Source organism: Saccopteryx bilineata, chromosome 7 (assembly GCF_036850765.1).
Source record: "Saccopteryx bilineata isolate mSacBil1 chromosome 7, mSacBil1_pri_phased_curated, whole genome shotgun sequence".
NCBI classification, from domain to species: domain Eukaryota; kingdom Metazoa; phylum Chordata; class Mammalia; order Chiroptera; family Emballonuridae; genus Saccopteryx; species Saccopteryx bilineata.
The window spans coordinates 79,579,233-79,599,041 of NC_089496.1; the positions used below are offsets into that span (position 1 = coordinate 79,579,233).

Below are 19,809 nucleotides of genomic sequence, written 5' to 3' on the forward strand. Positions count from 1 at the left end.
ATACACACACACACACACACACACACACACACACACATATCTACAAACAACTTGTTTTCCTGTCCCAGGGAATGACCCCTGATATGGTACCAATGTCTTTAGGATGGCTCTTTAACAACAAAGCATCTCTACTCCCTGGTCAGCAAGCTGCCATTCTCAATGACAGTATTGTCTCAGCACTACGGATAAGGTGTGTGACTCACGTCCAGCCATTTCCTTCAATCCTACTTCCTACCTTAGGTCTTCCAACCAAAACAAAATACACCAGAGAAACCAAAAATCACCCATGAAAACAGCTTTATGATCCTTTCATCTACTAAAACGCCTTCTCATGGATACCTCTAGGTCGAGCAAAGCAAGATGACAACAGAAATCAGAAGAGTAAAAAGAAAATCAGGAACTCCTTCAAACACATTTCCCATTTTGATCTTCAGAAATTTAAGGTAAAAAATAAATAAAGTAGAAAAGGTCCCTTCAGGAATATCAAGCTCAATGTGAGACAGAAATGAAAGCAATAATTAACTGAAAGGCAAATTCCACATGGTACTTGGAAGAGTTCCGGACTGGGAGTTAGAAGGTCTGGGTTTGGGTCTAGGGCTAGGTCCTAACATTTACTGTGTGTGGTAATCACAGCTCATGGCTACCACCCGTTGAGCATCTGCTATGCACGGGGCCCTGTTCTAAGTGCCTTATGTATATGAACTCATTTCATCTTCGCACACACGGTGAGGGAGGCACTATTTTAAATTCTATTCTACAGTTAAGAACATTGTAAAGTGATTAAGAGGTCATCCAGTAATTGGTGAAACTATGAACTTGGATATTAACTTAAAATTTCTAAATCTTGGCTCTTTTCTCTGTAAGATGAAGGCCTGACCTGTGGTGGCGCAGTGGGATAAAGTGTCGACCTGGAACACTGAGGTTGCCGGTTCAAAACCCTGGGCTTGCCTGGTCAAGGCACATATGGGAGTTGATGCTTCCTGCTCCTCCCCCTTCTCTCTCTCTCTCTCTTTCTCTCTATCCCCTCTCTCTAAAAATCAATAAATAAAATATTAAAAAAATAAAAAATAAAAGTAAAAATAAAGATGAAGAAAATAAGTATTTGTCCTGAATATCTTACAGAAATGTAGGTTATGAGATAATATATGTAAAGATGCTTTGTAAACTAGTATATCATGCAAGTATCAATTTTTCTTTTACTGCATTTTCATTTATTTATGTGCTGTGTAAAACTGAGTTTTGTAGAAGTCTCACTATAAAAATCAGAGTTCAAATTAATGATATATAGTTTCTACTTTGTATTTACAAGCATTTGGCGAATAAAGGACAGTGATCTAGATACTATAGAAAAACCTTAAAGCTATTTGAGCGCCAAGCTGAATATTACTGTATACAAAGTGAATGAATATTTACTTTCATATGTCATTAGTCATTTCTATCAGGAGAAAGAATGATCAGATGCGGTATTATTTGCTGGTGTTAATATGTTCTTTAAAGAAAAGCCTGTTATATCTATAATTCAAGCTCCTGAAACTGTCACTCTGATGTCAGATTCTTCTATTAGCTTGAAAGGCATAAAAAAAAGTTGGTCATAAATTCCCTTGCCTCTGCACCAGAGAGAGATAACAGGATTATAAAACAACTCAAAACTTTGGTGACCTTGTTTCCCAACCCCTGAGGAGTAGTCACAGGAGGCCCTCAGCTCAGAGACAGCCTGTGGGTGGAAACGTGGGCTCTGGGGAAGCAGGAGGAGCTCTTGATACGTCACCACCACGAGCCTGGCTCCCAAGCAGAATAGACGGCCGAAAATTGCTTGCTCTCCCACTGGGACCAAATAGGTTAGGGGAGGAAGGGTAGAAATAGGGAGGGATTTTTGGAGAGCCTGGCATGACAGTGCACTTCTCTAGAGTATGGTATGAAGGGGGTGTGTGTGCTAAATTGGGAAAATTTCATTTTATTTGGCCATGGTTTTGAAGGGAAAGTTTAATTAAAAGATTATTTTCTCTTAATACCTGAGAACACATTAAGTGTAACAACCTTTAAAATGTTCTTGGCTACCTTTCAAAAACCAAGCTTCCTGACTGTTAAACACATAATTTTGTATGTTATAATTTTTCATACTGATCCCTAGTACAAATAACAATCACTACAGCTTCACTGCTACGAACACCACTTACTAAGTGCTTACAATGTGACAGGCACTTTGTTAGTAAGGACTCTACATCTGTTAGCTCTCTTTTCCTCACAATAATTTTATAGGGTAAAAACAGTTATTATTACCAATTTACAGATGAGGAAACCAAAACTCCAAGAAGTTAAGAAATGAATCAAATTAAAATCTGAAAATTAAACCTAGCAGTTTCCAGAGCTCTCAATCTTTAGCCATTAAATTACACGGTCCTTGGTGGCGCAGTGGATAAAGTGTCGACCTGGAAATGCTGAGGTCGCTGGTTCGAAACCCTGGGCTTGCCTGGTCAAGGCACATATGGGAGTTGATGCTTCCAGCTCCTCCCCCCTTCTCTCTCTCTGTCTCTCCTCTCTCTCCCTCTCTCTCTCCTCTCTAAAAATGAATAAATTACACGGTCCCACCTAAAAATGGTGAGATAAAATTATCATTATTGCTCGCAAATAAGGACTTGTCTATTTATTATTTGTTCTCACTTTTGTGACAGAGACCACTGACTATCACAAAACTGACAACAAATAATAATAAACAATAAAAGTATTTTAGTAGCAAGAAGTGGTCAACAGTGCTTCAGTCCTAAAATTTAAGGCGTATGTAGATATATTTGTTCTAACACCCACAAAAACTATATTAAGAAGAGTTCAAATATAATGAATTTCAAAATAATCAGGAGAAGTTTAGATTCAGTTCAATCAAATCTTATTTAGTAAAGACACTTATTGATTTTCAATGTATTTTAAGTTGTAAATTTAGAATGAAGGCTCGTGAGGGACTTACTGGTAAAGAGCAGGTATCACTGGGGGGGGGGTTAGGGTATTATATTGAGTGGGCCACTTGAATCCATGTTAACACAATAAATTAAAATTAATAAAGATTTTTAAAAAGAGCAGATATCTCTAAATTAAGTAAGATTTTAATAAAGTGAATATCACAAAACAGTTATTATTGCCTTAATCAAGACCAGTCAATGTATTCTAAAACCACTGGGTGATTTTGAGGAGGGGATACAAGATACTCAGACAACCTTCAGGTATCACTTCATAGATCAGCACTGCAAAGGGAGAAGAAAGTACCCTTACAATGGGAGAATCTGGCAGATGATACCTTCATCAAGTGATCGAGCGTCACCAACAACAGGGCAAACTGACATCACTACACTGGGGAAGCCTGTACCGCGTCCTCAGCGCAGCACACCATCTACAGTCTTCCCGCTGACAGTGCTTCGCCTGAATCTCATTATGAAGAAACGATTGGGTAACTCCAAATTAAGTGATAGTCTATAAGACACCTGGCATGGATTCTTCAAATGATACACAAGACAAAAAGCATAGGAAACTGTCTAAAGGAGAGTAAAGAGAGATGATAACTAAATGTAAGGCTGGACTGTGGATCTCGAATTAACAAAAAACCCACCACAGCTCTAAAAAACATTACTGGAACAAACTGGACATTTCTTGTTCTCAGGAGACATATGCTACAGCGTTTGGGAGGGGTCTTGATGTCTACAACTTACTCTCAAATGGTTCATAAAAAAAAATACATGTATATATACCTATACAGATAAGATACAAAAGAGAAGGAAAGCAAAATGTAACAACTGGTGAATTTAGAGAACGGCTATAGAGGTGTTCACTGTACTGTTCTTACAACTGTTTTGAAGGTTTGAAATTTTTAAAAATAAAGATCTGTGAAAAAATTTCAAAACCACAAGGTCTTTCTGGAGAAGAGGGTAATATCCTCTTCCATTCTCTAGAGAGGTATCTTTCGAAAAACCCAATAGTTCTTAAAATCAACTAATGCGATTAGCGGTTGATATGTTTCGATATCAACTACAATAGGAAAACAATTCCAGCTTACAGGCTGTGCCTGAACTGCTGCTGCCTGCAGCAGACGGTGCTCGCCCAGGCAATGGCTGGTTTCCGATTGAGTGAGAGCAGCCCCAGAAGGAAGGATCCACAGTCTGAACAGATAGGGAAAGCTCTCCTCAAACAAAATCCAGGCTCCCTGCCTGACCAGGCAGGGGCACAGTGGATAGAGCGTCGGACTGGGATGCCGAGGACCCAGGTTCGAGACCCCGAGGTCGCCAGCTTGAGCGTGGGCTCATCTGGTTTGAGCAAAAGATCACCAGCTTGGACCCAAGGTCACTGGCTCGAGCAAGGGGTTACTCGGTCTGCTGAAGGCTTGCGGTCAAGGCACATGTGAGAAAGCAATCAATGAACAACTAAGGTGTCGCAATGTGCAACGAAAAACTAATGATTGATGCTTCTCATCTCTCTGTTCCTGTCTGTCTATCCCTCTCTCTGACTCTCTACGTCTCTGTAAAAATAAAAAATAAAAAATCCAGGCTCCCTGATTTCCTATGACCTTCCTAGACAGACCTGAAGGGCATCTCTCCAGCCAGCACTGCTCGAGTTCAGACTTTTTTTGGCACGGGAAGTCTGTTGCAAACATTCTCTCTGTGACCTTGGCTTTCAGGTCAGAGGACTTACCTGGTTTGCCTCAGGAGTCTTTGTTTTTGGATTCAATTCAATAGCACCAAAAATATTTAGGAGGTACAAGGCATGATGCTAGGCACTGAAGCTACAAGGATGAGTAAGCTATGGAAGAATCCTGCCCTAGAAAAACAGCCTGTAAATAAGTAAGAAACAACAGGAAAAGTGCTATGCTGGGGGTATGTCCTAAAGACCACGGTGAGACACAAATGGGGCGGAGGCTTCCAAACATCAGGAAAAGCCGCAGAGCAAAGGCTGTGTCTGAGCTGGAAGAGAATTAGTTTTCCAGGAAGTAAGAGCATTCCAAGGTGAGGAAAGAGCATAGGCCAAGACACTGAAGGGTCAAAGGATTGGTTCATTTGGAAAACAGTGAGCAGAGCTCATTAGTTAGAACACAGGGTTGGGGCAGAGGGTGGGAAGAGAGAAAGCAACTCATCAACCCCCTGCCTGTTGCCTGGAGAACACTGCAGGCCACGGAACTGGATTCCTTACTCATTTTCCTCTTGGATGAGAACATCTAATCTCTAAGACTTACTGAACCCTTACCACATGTCCTAGACACTGCAGGGGGATATGGACACGAGCAAGTCCTGTTCTCAGAGAGCGTACAAGCTAGGGTGAAAAGGTCATCAAGATTAAGTACATAAAGAATTCTAATCTAGAAACAATGCATTAAGGACCTTAAGAAGTGTTTTTTAAATATATTTTTTAAAGTTGAACTTCATATGTACACCTGAAACTAATATAATATAATAAAATATAATATAATTATAAAATAATATAATATAATAAAGTAATATAATTTTATTAACCAATGTCAACCTAATAAATTCAATAAAACTTTAAAGAAAATAAAAGTTGAACTTAATAGAATGTATTTTTTTTTTCAGTAAAGACATAAATTGAAAAAATCAGGAAAGACTTTCTGTAGATGGTGGCACTGGAGCCAGACCTCAATGGGATGACTCAGTAAAAAACCGATGCAGGATATTCCAGGAGAAGGAACTAGCCCAGGTTAAGATGTAGAAATGGTCCTGCAGGTATTGCCCAAACCCATGGGTTCCTAAACATTCCCCTTGAATTGAGAACCAATCGTAGTGCTCACGTCGGCAGCACATCTACTAAAATCAGAACCAATCCTATTTCTTTGACTATACTGACTACACAGGGCTGAGGCTAAAATACAGCATTTTGGTTCTAGCCTGTTTCGTGTTTTCTATTACACTAGTAACTGTGGCTCCGTGGGCTTGTTGCTTGGCAGGCAGGGGAATGAACAAGAAAATAAGTCTGATGGGTAGAATCAGCCCAGAGCTGAAAAGTGGCAATCTGCTTCCTGTGTTCTTGGTAAAGTCCTGCAGCCCGGGGCAGTGACCTGGGGCACCTGGGCTTGAAATGTGCTCTTTTTACGTAACCACACATGCCCTACATAAAGAGGTCCCTGTAAAATCTGCCAATCTGTCAGGTCTGGTCCCAGTCGGTTCTAACAAGCACCTGACCAAGAAAACTGAGACCAGACTACGGGTGTGGGAGGGAACTGGTCAAACTAGCTGGGCAATTTTATTACTAGCTGAGCATTACATTTTCATCATGAGCAAGGACACTAATATTATTTAGTACCTATTAAATCTAAGTACTGCATTGGTGCCTGGGTGAACTCTCTCACATATTCCTTTTAATACCCAAGTACTATTAACTCAGAGGACAAAATGAAGTTCAGAGGCTAAATCACTTGCTCAGTGTCATATAGGTAGTAGCTGCTGGTGCCCACAGCAGCACCTGAGTCCACAAACACCCAGGCTGGCTCTTGCCCCATGGCTTGTTCTCGCCCTTATTCAGAATCGAAGTCGGCAAATTCTACGTGTTAACCCAGCAGCCGCTTCCCTACAGGTGATGCTTCCGTCTGGCGTGAATGTTGCCTAACCTGGGACAATCTAATTCCTCCCCGCCCTTGCACTGCAATACTCCTCTAATGAGTCCTCAATGCCGTCAGGGGTTTTTCTCTGTGCCACCACTTCCCCTTCGCAAGACTGCTAGGGCTATCCATTCTATTTTGAAAGACAACCCAAGTCTTTGTTCTCAGCTTTCAAAATTTTCCACCAGATCCTCTTAGTCAGCTCCCCTTCTCAAACTCTCTCAACTGACACATCCTCTCTTGGTGTCACTTGCTCATAGCCTTAGCCCTTATCCAAGGCCCCTGAGCAGGTCCTGTCCTAAGCTACACCCTCTTCTTAACACGTCCTCTCTGCCTCTGCCTGCCAAGTGTGCACCCTCCATCCCACTTCCCGAAATCGACTCTCTTCCACAGGCAGTTTCTCATCAAGGGTGCTTTGGGCTTCTTCTCCTTCCCAGCCCCTCTTCCTGGGCACAACACAACAGGTGCTGCTGTGATAGACTGCGATATGTCCTGTTATCTGTGGTGCTGTTCTGATGTCATCCCATGGCCTTACATTCCTACTGCCTACTCCTTTCTGTACGGACCCTCAAACTAAAAACGCATTTAAATCAAAGACTAACTCTTACAGTTCATCTCCAGATAAGTGTTTAATAAAACAATTTAAACTGAGGGTATGCTAAGCTTTTAAAAGCAACAACAGATGCTGCTCCATCTGTCCAAACAGGACAAAACAAAAAGCCCACTCTCGCTTCTCAGCAGTACAGTTCCTATGTTTTTACAAGAAAATACTTTCTGAGAATAAAAATGTCAATCAATTAAATATTAAAATACAATATTACCAAAAAAATGTGAGTACTATGAGCAAAAACTTGTGTTAAAAAATAGTGGGGGAGGGAGTATTACTCAAAAATTTAGAACCCACAAAAGGTTAAATACAGGCTAAAATACCTTAGCTTCCCAATTTGATTGGTTTATGTAACTTAAAAGGTGGAAAATCTTGGAATCTGGGCCTAAAACAACAGTGGCTTATTTCCACTCAAGTTATGCTACAAGGGGGAAAAAATGTGAAGTTTGAAAACTTTCCTTTCCAAAGCCAAATTTAGACAAACTGAAGGAAAAAGAAACAGATGCCGCGAGCCCAGCCCACTGCAGCTTCACAATGACCTATTTTGTCCATTAAAAGTGGAGCCCTCTTTCCTGTTCTTCAAACAGTATCCCCTTGACTCGCTGGCTCAAAGTCAATCTGAATCCCATGTGGCCTGATTTATGCCAGGTCCACAGACCATGTTGGTATTGTATAAACTTCCATAACTGCATGACCTTGGTCACAAGGACTAGCAGTCAAGCCAGTCCAGCCAGTGCAAGGAAATACATGATCGCCAATAGAAGTGGCCACTCAGAAGTACACACTTTACTCGAGGTAGGTGGCAATCATCAGAGTGCAAAGCATGTGTCACTCTTACATAAATATGCAGTCGGGTTACTGGACCCTGTGCCCCTGGACTGCCAGAGCTGAAGCTGGTTGCCCCAGTGGGCTGAGGATGACAGCTCTGCCCATGCCACTGCCAGCATCACCGACTCTGAACACGGTTCAGAGCCACATGGCCAACCTCCTGTCCAGCATCTGCAGCTGGCTGCTATCCTTGCATTTGCTCCAGAGGTCTCTGCCAACAGAGGTAGAGCAGCTATGCTTACTGCCTGGAGATGCCAGCTCCTCTCCCTGGCCCAGCCCCACCACAGAGGTGAGACTAATGGCAGGAGCAGGAGCAGCTGCTTAGTACGGGGGTAAAAGACTCAGAGAATGCAGACATTTTTTTGTGGCTCCAGTGACAGCCACTTTGGAAAGGGGCTATTCTCTGAGGAGGCAATGAAGGAGGTTATGCTAAACACATCTATCATCATAAAGCTTGTCATGCTCAACTTATCTTCCTGGCTGCCACGCTCATCGCTCCATGCTCTATTTTTTTTCTTTTTAAATAAGCAGTCAAGGATTCCAAGGCTACTATAATTAGGATGGCCTATGTCACAGCCAGGTGTTAAAAGATGAACTGGGCCAATGAGATTCTCTCCCTCCAGAATTTAACTAGATATATGGAAACAATTTGCCCACAAGCAGAGAGGAGCTGGATCATGACAATGGTGGAACACTACAATGAAGAATAGTTTCCACTGTTCAAATAGATCCCTGCAGCTGCCACTCCCCGCACAGTCTACAGGACGCTTGGTTCTATGGCAGCTCCCGTTTTGGGCTTCCTTGTCACTCATATCCACACCCCCAATTTGAGACAGTACAAGGGAACCGCTTACCGTTACAGTCAAAAACTCAAATACGGCTCAGTGTAGTCATGCCTTGAAATAGTGTGGCATCACCCAAGAGGCAGGTTTCCATGGTTTGGCTATTGCTAATGGGCAGCTCAGAACTATAACCTAATCCTAATCCAGCTCTTGGAAATACCCCAGCTATGCGAGTATGAATAACAGAGTAGAAGAACTCAGGAAAAAGATCACTTTCATTTTTAAATAGCTACAAAAGTGTAGCATGGGTCATATAGCTTAAGTTGCTAATTTTTATATAAAACACAGACTTGGCCTGACCTGTGGTGGCGCAGTGGATAAAGCGTCGACCTGGAAATGCTGAGGTCGCCTGTTCGAAACCCTGGGCTTGCCTGGTCAAGGCACATATGGGAGTTGATGCTTCCAGCTCCTCCCCCTTCTCTCTCACTGTCTCTCTCTCCTCTCTCTCTCTCTTTCTCCTCTCTAAAAATGAATAAATAAATAAAACACAGACATAAATAATAGCACAATTTATCGATTAGCTACTTTAACCCTACCTTCCTTGCCCACAAATGATACACACTAGTGAAACAAATAAAAACTACTCCCTTTATAATTCACGGGGTAAAATACTGTACTATAAAAGCTACATGCAGTCCCGGCCGGTTGGCTCAGTGGTAGAGCGTCGGCCTGGTGTGCAGAAGTCCCGGGTTCGAAGGGCACACAGGAGAAGCGCCCATCTGCTTCTCCATCCCTCCCCCTCTCCTTCCTCTCTGTCTCTCTCTTCCCCTCCCGCAGCCGAGGCTCCATTGGAGCAAAGATGGCCCGGGCGATGGGAATGGCTCCTTGGCCTCTGCCCCAGGCACTAGAGTGGCTCTGGTTGCAACAGAGCGACGCCCCGGAGGGGCAGAGCATCGCCCCCTGGTGGGCAGAGCGTTGCCCCTGGTGGGCAGAGCGTTGCCCCTGGTGGGCGTGCCGGGTGGATCCCGGTCGGGTGCATGCGGGAGTCTGTCTGACTGTCTCTCCCCGTTTCCAGCTTCAGAAAAATACAAAAAAAAAAAAAAAAGCTACGTGCACTTTGGAAAAGACACTTTACCTCTTCAAGTCTCAGTATAAATTGTGTTAGAATGAGATGATCTTTAAGGAATTTACCAGGACTCTACTTTCCAAGCCAGTGATGAACTTATCGTTTGCAAAGATAAAATTCATCCATTTAACCAAATATCCAAGGGCCAGCCATTGAGGCAGGTATACAAGGTACTGGGTGTACAGCAAGGGGCAAAACAAAATAAAAACCCTACTCTCATTAAAACTTACATCCCAATCTGGAAAATAGAAAAACACGTATAATTTTTAGGTCATGGAAAACACTTGGAAGAGAAATAGAATGAGGGTAAGAGGCACGGAGAACAAGGGTAAAGGAATGCCTATTCTAGATAAGGAAGTCAGGAAAGAGCTCTCTGTTCAGCTGACATTTGAACAGAAGTCTAAGGAAGAGATGAGCAGTCTATTCAGAAATCTGGGGAAAGATGGTTTAAAACAAATAGAATATTAAGACCCTGAGAAGCCTTCGTCGTCTTCAAGGGATAGATAACAAAGGAGTCAGTGTGACCAACAGAATAATAGGAGATGATGTCAAAGAATACCCAACATTCAACAGAGACCTGAGAGGAACAGGCTTAAATGCTTCAAGTACAAAATCCATGCTAATGTGTTCTGGCTTCGGCAGGGGTCCCTTATTTTCCAAACACACAGGCAAAAACGTTAAGTCCACAAATGCAATGTATCATTTATCTGACTTGGAACTAAGCAAAAAATGTGCAGTATAGCATAAACTTCATAAAGCAAATTGCTGTGGGAGGCCATGTGATATCAAATCCAAAGTCATTAAGATTTTCATTTCTCTTAACTTTGGTTAAGCTTCTGCAAATTTATCCTAAGGAAAGTAATATGAAAGAAAAGTCATATACAAGGATATATTAACAGAAGCATTATTTATTTATAATAGCCTAAATGACCAACAAGCAAGTAAATTATGGTGCAACAAGAGGTTAGGCAGCCTTTTTAAAAAATATGAAAATTAAGTAAAACTTGGGAAGACCGAGAATAGAAAATTATATCTTTGCTATTATTACACCCCCACAAAAAACTGAAAGGAAACAGAAAAATGATGATGATTGGTCCTTTGGAGAGGCAGGTTTATTCTTATTATTTATGAAATAACACTTGCTCAATGCAAATCAGACTGCATTGCTCTGGTTTTACTACTTCAAGGCAATCTTCAGGCCTATGATTAGGATAACAATAGAAATTACCGTGGTTGCGTACTTGACAAAGAGGGTCACACACTGGTCTCTACTCCACGAAGGACTTCTCAGTAATCCTGCACTGCCTGACGGTGTTGGTGGTTCTTTCTTGCAGCTTCTCTGTTTTAGCCTCCACAGCCACAGATGCTCCCAGTCCTTCACTTACCCACATCCCTACTGCACATTCCCTTCTTTCTTGTTCGTAACAAAACTGCTTTTCTTTCTAGGCCCTTGCCAGTTGGCTCAGTGGTAGAGCGTCAGACCAGCATGTGGATGTCCTGGGTTCAATTCCTGGTCAGGGCACACAGGAGAGGCAACCATCTGCTTCTCACTCCTCCCCCTCTTTTCTCTCTCTCTTTCTTTTTCTCTCTCTCTTCCCCTCCTCTGCAGCCATGGCTCAGTTGGTTCGAGCAAGTTGGCCCTGAGCTCAGTGGAACCTCCATTTCAGGTGCTAAAAATAGCTCAGTTGCCAAGCAGTGGCCCTAAATGGGCAGAGCACTTCCAGTAGGGAGTGCATGCAAGAGTCTCTGTCTCCCTTCCTTTCACTTAAAAAACAAACAAACACAAAACCTGCTTTTCTTCCTCCTTCTCTCTATAAAGATGACTCTTAAAGGATGTAACAGCCAGCTACAGTCTCTTTAACTAAAGTCCCGAGCCACAATTCCAACTGCCTAGTAGGAATGTCTTCTCAGGTAAGAGGTGAAGAAACACCAAATTCTATATGTCTTTTTTTTTTTTTTTTTTTTTATTTATTCATTTTTAGAGAGGAGAGAGACAGAGAGGGAGAGAGAGGAGAGACAGAGAGAGAGAATGGGGGAGGAGCTGGAAGCATCAACTCCCATATGTGCCTTGACCAGGCAAGCCCAGGGTTTTGAACTGGCGACCTCAGCATTTCCAGGTCAACACTTTATCCACTGTGCCACCACAGGTCAGGCCTATATGTCTTTAATCAAATCATCACTACATCAAACTGGCTACATTCAGCAGTGCCATGATTTTCCCATTCAGTGGAAGGAATTTTTAGTACAACCCTGCCATCAAATCTGCTACCATCATGAAACTCACATAACCCTGCCTCAATTAAAGTCTGCCTTGAACATGCAGGACCATTCTTATTCTTGTTCTGTGGGACATTTTTATTCCCATATGAGAACAGTATAGTGTAAAATTTAAGAAATGTGGGCTCTGAGGTCCGCCTGTTTTTAGGCTCAAATTCCAGCCCTACCATTTAACACGACCATGGACAAATGACCCTCTTCTAAACCTGTTCCTTCCTCTATAACATAGCAACAATAAAGCTGCCTACCTTGTGGCGCTGGAAAGATCCAATGAAATTAAGCATAGATAATAGTAACCTGTTCCCTGGATCACAACAAGCCCTCAGTAAAGGTTAGCCATCCTAATTATCATCATTACAGCCCCTGGCAATTCCTGCCTATTCTTTTCCTGCCCAGTTTTTAAGGCCCGGGTCTTGCACAGCCCACAGTAATCTGTTCCTCCTCTGGATGTCTAGAATTTTTTACTCACTTGTCATTAACTGTAAATTGATCTGTATTTTAATATATATAACATTATCCTTCATAATACCTACTGTATGTAGGGACTGTTTTAAGCACTCCACACAGATTTACTTATTTTAATCCTCATCACAACATTATGAAGTAGGTACTATTATTATCTCTCTTTTGCAGGTGATAAAACAAAGGCCTAGAAAGATTAAACAGTATGCCTGAAGTCATACAACTAGTAAGTGGGGGAGCACAGCAAGTCTCATTCCAGAATTCTTGCTCTTTACCATTAATGATTCACATCTTTGTCTTCATGTCTCCAGTGGAAAACAGTAGCTTTCTCAAACATAAAAATAGTGTCTTCCCTTATCCCCACACACCAAATAGAATCTTCCACAGACTAATGTGCAACAAATATTAGATGGACTGATATTCCCAACACTGCATGATCATTTGCATTAGGACCTAAGTCCTCTGGTTCCATTTATTCTGTTCTCTTGCCATCCGTTTTCAATAATTCCCTGCAAATTACCTGCACCCAAGCTATTGTAAACATAATGATGTTGATTAGCATTCTGTATGCATGTGAGATCTGGTTCATGCCCTAACATCTGGGAGAATCTCCCCTTCCAGGACTCACAATTTCAACCCTGCCATTCCAGAACTAAAAGGTATGAGAATGCAATCTCAGGAAACTTTTTCTCAATATTTTGATTAGAGTTTGATTTCTTTTCATCATCAAGAATTAAATGTATTAGAAAACACAAAGCAAGACTTTGCTTCAATTTTGTCAATAGCTACTTGAAAGTATTTTAAACTGAGATTTCTACTTGACCCGACGCCATTCTCCCTCCAACCCAAAGACATACACCACACAAATGCCTTAACATCAACTCTCTCTGGGGGACTACATCAAAGTAATGAAGAAAAAAGAATCCTTCTTCTTCATGGCTTTTTCTTCTGCATCATTTTCTCCTCCCTTGTAACATTCCAACCACCCTTCCTTCATTCCTTCAAGGTCCGAAAGCTCTGTTCATCCTCAGGAGTTCCCGTATGGGTCTCCTCTGCTTGGAACTTGCTTCCCTGAACTTTCTAGCTAACAGCTCAATCATCAGCTCTGCCCAACCACTGTTTCCTCAGAGAAGCTCTCACCACATCCCCAATCTAAACTGATATATCCCCCTTTAAAGTCTCTCACTGCACTCTCTATTCTTTCCTTAGAGAACTATCCCTGTTTAAAATCATATTTATTTTGTGACCACTTGACCGTTTTATCTTCCCCACAGGACTAAAAACTTCACGGAGGTCTGAGAACCATCATACAGACATACAATCTGACTTCTGTGTTCTGGAGAACACCAACCAATTACCTGCTTGTTGCCCACAAAGAGATCCAGAGGGTTCTACATCCTTGAATGGTTGGTCAAATGGCTCAGTGGCCCTTGTGCTGGAGAGAGTCCCAGGCTCCATCGCCTTGACCCAATAACACTCATGGGGACAGCTGATGTGCCTGGCCACTGTTTCTCTATGTGGATTTCAAACCCTCTAGAGTTCATTGTAATGGTCATGGTTTTAAAAACCCTACTCTACCTCTGAGCAGGCAAACGTAATGGATGAATGAATAATTCTGTTTATTAGACATACAATTTCTAAGAAAGAGGCCAAAGAAACTGCAGTGGATGGTTCATGTTTTCCTCTCTACTTATACATAAGCCTAAAATGTACAGCCAAACAGACTGTACCTGAAAGCCTACCTAAGATGACCTAAAGAAAAGTACAACCGGAAAAAGGGGCATTACCAAGAAGGAACAAGCCTGAATTAAAACCTAAGGAATTTAAGTTAAAGTAGAAAAAGCACAAGGGAGCATTATTAAGAAGGCACAGAATCATCTGGGGTGAACTACTGTGAGGTCCCCAGCATTCAAAGCAATGGGCATGGGCTTTCAAAGTTAACTTCAATTTTGGAATAACACCAGATTTCTTTAGGTCTTTCCCAAATAGGTCAACCTTCAAACGTTAGCTAAGAGCAAAACACAACAGGAACCAACGGTATAATAATTATTTCTTCTCCTTGACCCCAATCCCCAGAAATACAACCTGCTCTCTGAGGACCAGAATCAGGAGAGCCAGATTTTCTTCTTGGCTTGGCTATCACTGGTCAATCTTCAAATTTACCTCAGCTGTAAAATAAGGGCACCAGTTCGAATGCTCTACAATTCTATTATTATTACACCATTATATAGGCGTCGTACCAAAAACCATTGAGTTTATAGTGCTGTGAAACTCTATACTGCTCAGACCAATCCAAATGTTCTTCCTTCAATTTTCGGTAATAAATTTAAGTAGGATATTTTAAAAGTGACATATACATAGAAAAGGTTGACAAGAAGCATGGTGGCCCAGAAACCATTAGGTGTAAGGTATGACCAAGAGAAGTGAAAATATTTAACTTGGAAAAGAGAAGACTTAACAATCTGATAGTCTTAAGTATCATGAGATACATGTCATAATGATGACTCATTCTGTTTTACTCTATAGGACACAAATGACCAATGGATAAAGATTACAGGGAAGCATTTGACTCCAGAGAAAAACAAAATTTAATAATTAGCTAGGGCTGAAAATATATAGACTTCCTTTGAAACAAACTGCATTCTTTGTCACTGGATGTCTCAGAAGCTAATTGAGCAATTCTCTGGGCTATTTTAGATTAGAATTGGAGCACCAGACTTTCTGCAAAGGGATTTGAGGACCATATAGAGTCTCTGTTACATATTCTTCTTTGTGTGTATTTTTATGGTCCTTAAAAATACAAAAGCTGCTTGACCTGTGGTGGCCCAGTGGATAAAGCGTTGACCTGGAACGCTGAGGTCGCTGGTCTGAAACCCTGGGATTTCAGACTGCCTGGTCAAGGCACATACGGAAGTTGATGCTTCCTGCTCCTCTCCTCCCCCTTCTCTCTCTCTCTTTCTATCTCTCTCTCTCTCTCAAAATGAATTTAAAAAATTTTAAAAATAAATAAAAACCATCTTTAACATGCAGGCCATTGCAAAAGCAGGTAGTTTGCTGATCCCTGTTCTGAAGGAGTGCAATTCAATAGAAATATTATTCACATAGATAACTGAAAATTTTCCAATATTTACATTTAAAAATGTAAAAAAAAACAGGTAAGAATTTTAATATATTCTATTTAATCCAATATTTCAAAAGTTATTATTTTAACATGTAAACAAAATTAGTGAGAACTTTTAACATTTTTAAGAAATCAGTATATATTTCTCACTGATAGCATATTTTGATTTAAATTAGTCACATTTCAAGTAATCATTAGCTCCACGTGGCTAGTGGCTAGGGTACTGGACAGAGCAGGTCCAGAGAAACTTGCACATTCCATTCAGAAATAGAAGAGGTGACCTTCAGATCAAAACTGAATTCTGATTTAAACCAATGAGGCAAAAATGAATGAGTCAATAAAGGACTGTTGGGATGACTAGCATGCTAACTGGAAAAATAAAGCTGGATCCTTTCTTGTGCTTACTCCATTATAAATTCCAGATAGAAATGAGATGGCAATGGGAAAACGTAAAATAAATTCAAATAGCCAATAAAGAAAAAAAAGTGTCCCCAAACGATTGTATTTTAACCATCAGATTGGCAAAGACTGAAACAGGCCATATCCCCAGACCCTCAATAAACCTGATTTTCATAAAGCGGGTACTATTAGTGGGAATATAAATGTGTATGAACTTTAAGGGTAGCATGGCACTATGTATAACATATGCCTGACTTCTGAAAATTCTCCCTAAGAGGTCATTTTTATATGAAAAGAATAAAAAGATGAAGGCATCAGGATATTCACTGAAGCATCATCCATGAGTGAAAACAACTGAAAGCAACTTAAATTTCCATCATCAACTGGATTGTTAAATAAGGTCATTAACATAAATATAAATAAGTGGAACAACAAAATCAATGTTTCTCTCTCTCCCTCTCTAAAGTCAATGAATAAATAAAAAGAAGGAAATAACACTGTCAAGATTCACATGTGCAATCAGTACTCTTAGGAATATCTTTTTATACATGTGACTTTACAGTGTATATTATATGCAGTACAGTGGGGTGAACTCATTCATTCACTGAAATAACACTACTCTGATTCAAAAAATTATTAGCACTCTTTTTTTTCACACTAATAAAAATTTATTTCAGAGACAACTTTTTCCAGAATCTCTCTTCTCCAGACAGAGGCCCGCTGCCAAGGCCTGGGTAAGCTGTCCAGGGCTCCCCCGGGGCCAGCACGCAGCTCACTATTCAGTCAGGAGCTGGCACTGTCTTGACTATGGTTTTTTATTGTTGTTAGCCGAATTTATTGGGGGGACATTGGTTAATAAAACTATATAGGTAGGTAATTACTCTTAAAAATATGGTTTTTGTTTTTGTTTTTGTTTCTCTATTTTTCTGAAGTGAGAAGCAGGGAGGCAGAGAGACAGACTCCTGCATGCACCTGACCGGGATCCACCGGGCATGCCCACTAGGGGGTGATGCTCTGCCCATCTGGGGCATTGTTGAAACCTGAGTCATTTTAGTGCCTGAGGCAGAGGCCAAGGAGCCATCTGCAGCACCTGGGCCAGCTTTGCTCCAAGGGAGCCTTGGCTGGGGGAGGGGAAGAGAGAGACAGAGACAAAGGAGAGGGGGAGGGGTAGAGAAGCAGATGGGTGCTTCTCCTGTGTGCCCTGGTTGGGAATTGAACCCAGAACTTCCACACGCCGGGCTGACGCCCTACCACTGAGCCAACTGGCTAGGGTCAAAAATACATTTTAAACACATCTTTACATAGTGTCATACATGCACCAGAAAGTGGTGAACATACTCCTTCACTGATATAATCAGCATGATGATTTTTATCTTTTCTTGTTAATATAACACTTAATTTAAAAAAATTTTTATAGCCTGACCTGTGGTGGCGCAGTGGAGGAAGTGTCGACCTGGAAATGCTGAGGTCACCGGTTCGAAACCCTGGGCTTGCCTGGTCAAGGCGCATATGGGAGTTGATGCTTTCAGCTCCTCCCCCCTTCTCTCTCTCTCTCTCTCTCTCCCTCTCTCTCCTCTCTAAAAATAAATAAAAATTTTAAAAAAATTATTTATTTATTTTAGAGAGAGGAGAAAGAGAGAGGGTGGAGGAGGAGCAGGAAGCATCAACTTGTTGTTGTTTCCCATATATGCCTTGACAGGGCAAGCCCAGGGCTTCGAACTGGTGACTTCAGCATTTCAGGTCAACACTTTTATCCACTGTGTCACTGCAGGTCAGGCAACACTTAATTTTTTAACTTTAAAAATTCTTGGGCCCTGGCCGGTTGGCTCAGCGGTAGAGCATCGGCCTAGCGTGTGGAGGACCCCGGTTCGATTCCCGGCCAGGGCACACAGGAGAAGCGCCCATTTGCTTCTCCACCCCTCTGCCGCGCTTTCCTCTCTGTCTCTCTCTTCCCCTCCCGCAGCCGAGGCTCCATTGGAGCAAAGATGGCCCGGGCGCTGGGGATGGCTCTGTGGCCTCTGCCTCAGGCGCTAGAGTCGCCATGGCAACATGGCGACGCCCAGGATGGGCAGAGCATCGCCCCCTGGTGGGCAGAGCGTCGCCCCTGGTGGGCGTGCCGGGTGGATCCCGGTTGGGCGCATGCGGGAGTCTGTCTGACTGTCTCTCCCTGTTTCCAGCTTCAGAAAAATGAAAAAAAAAAAAAATTCTTGGGAGATGGGTTCGATTCTCGGCCAGGGCACACAGGAGAGGAGCCCATCTGCTTCTCTGCCCCTCCCCCTCTCCTTCCTCTCTGTCTCTCTCTTCCCCTCCCGCAGCCAAGGCTCCATAGGAGCAAAAGATGGCCTGGGCGCTGGGGATGGCTCCATGGTGCTAGAGTGGCTCTGGTAGCAACAGAGCAACGCCCTGGATGGGCAGAGCATCGCACCCTGGATGGGCAGAGCATCGCCCCCTGGTGGGCGTGCCGGGTGGATCCCGGTCAGGTGCATGCGGGAGTCTGTCTGACTGCCTCCCCGTTTCCAGCTTCAGAAAAATACAAAAAAAAAAAAAATTCTTGGGAGAGAATGAACAGAAGTATGTTAGAAGCAAACAAACAGCCTTCTGTCCTGAATAACGTTTTCATAGGCTACAGAGAGAGTGGGGAGAAGTACAGGCCACAAGGAAACCAAACACAAAAGGAAGCCTCTTGCCTTTCCTAGGTTAAGCTCTCATTTGATTCCTGTAAAAGGCAGAGGAAGGACAAGTATTTTGATTCCATCTTCTAGGGGTGGGTGAGGTTATACAATAACACATACCAAAAAACAATTCCTTAAGATGAAAGGCATCCTTGAAACATAACTAGAGAACATAAGAAGAAAACTTCCTCTTGAACCCAAATGCTCCTCCATATAAATCTAGATACATATGCAGAGTTAATATCTCCAGAAAAGATCCCTTAGATTCTACGGAAGTGGCAAGCTAGGAACAAAGTGATATCTTTTTATGCTCTCATTAGTAATAATAAAAAAGCCTACCAAAAAGGGAAGCAAGGTTATGTAAAGAGCCCTTTCCTAATTTGCTCTCTATCCCATCAACAGACTAAGCTGCATAAGAGACAGACATGACAAAGGTAATTTCATATAATGTCATTCTTCAGTCACTAGGTTTTCCAAGTTTAGGATTTATAAGATTTATAAAACTACTGGGCTATGAAATACAAAAAAAAAAAAACAACCCAAAAAACAAGACTCTAAATATTTTATCTTTTCCTTTCCCATCACTGACATTTCTCAAAACCCTAAATCCTTTCTCTCAAATAATTAAAAGTTAGCTCGCCCTGGCCGGTTGGCTCAGCGGTAGAGCGTCGGCCTAGCGTGCGGAGGACCCGGGTTCGATTCCCGGCCAGGGCACACAGGAGAAGCGGCCATTTGCTTCTCCACCCCTCCGCCGCGCTTTCCCTCTCTGTCTCTCTCTTCCCCTCCCGCAGCCAAGGCTCCATTGGAGCAAGGATGGCCCGGGCGCTGGGGATGGCTCTGTGGCCTCTGCCCCAGGTGCTAGAGTGGCTCTGGTCGCAACATGGCGACGCCCAGGATGGGCAGAGCATCGCCCCCTGGTGGGCAGAGCGTTGCCCCTGGTGGGCGT

General features: G+C 42.3%; 1 protein-coding gene across 10 annotated transcripts in view; it reads right to left on the reverse strand.

Moving 5' to 3' along the window:
- Window positions 1-19,809, reverse strand: part of CPEB3 (cytoplasmic polyadenylation element binding protein 3) — a 219,865-nt gene that overhangs the window by 63,928 nt on the left and 136,128 nt on the right. The window lies entirely within an intron of this gene.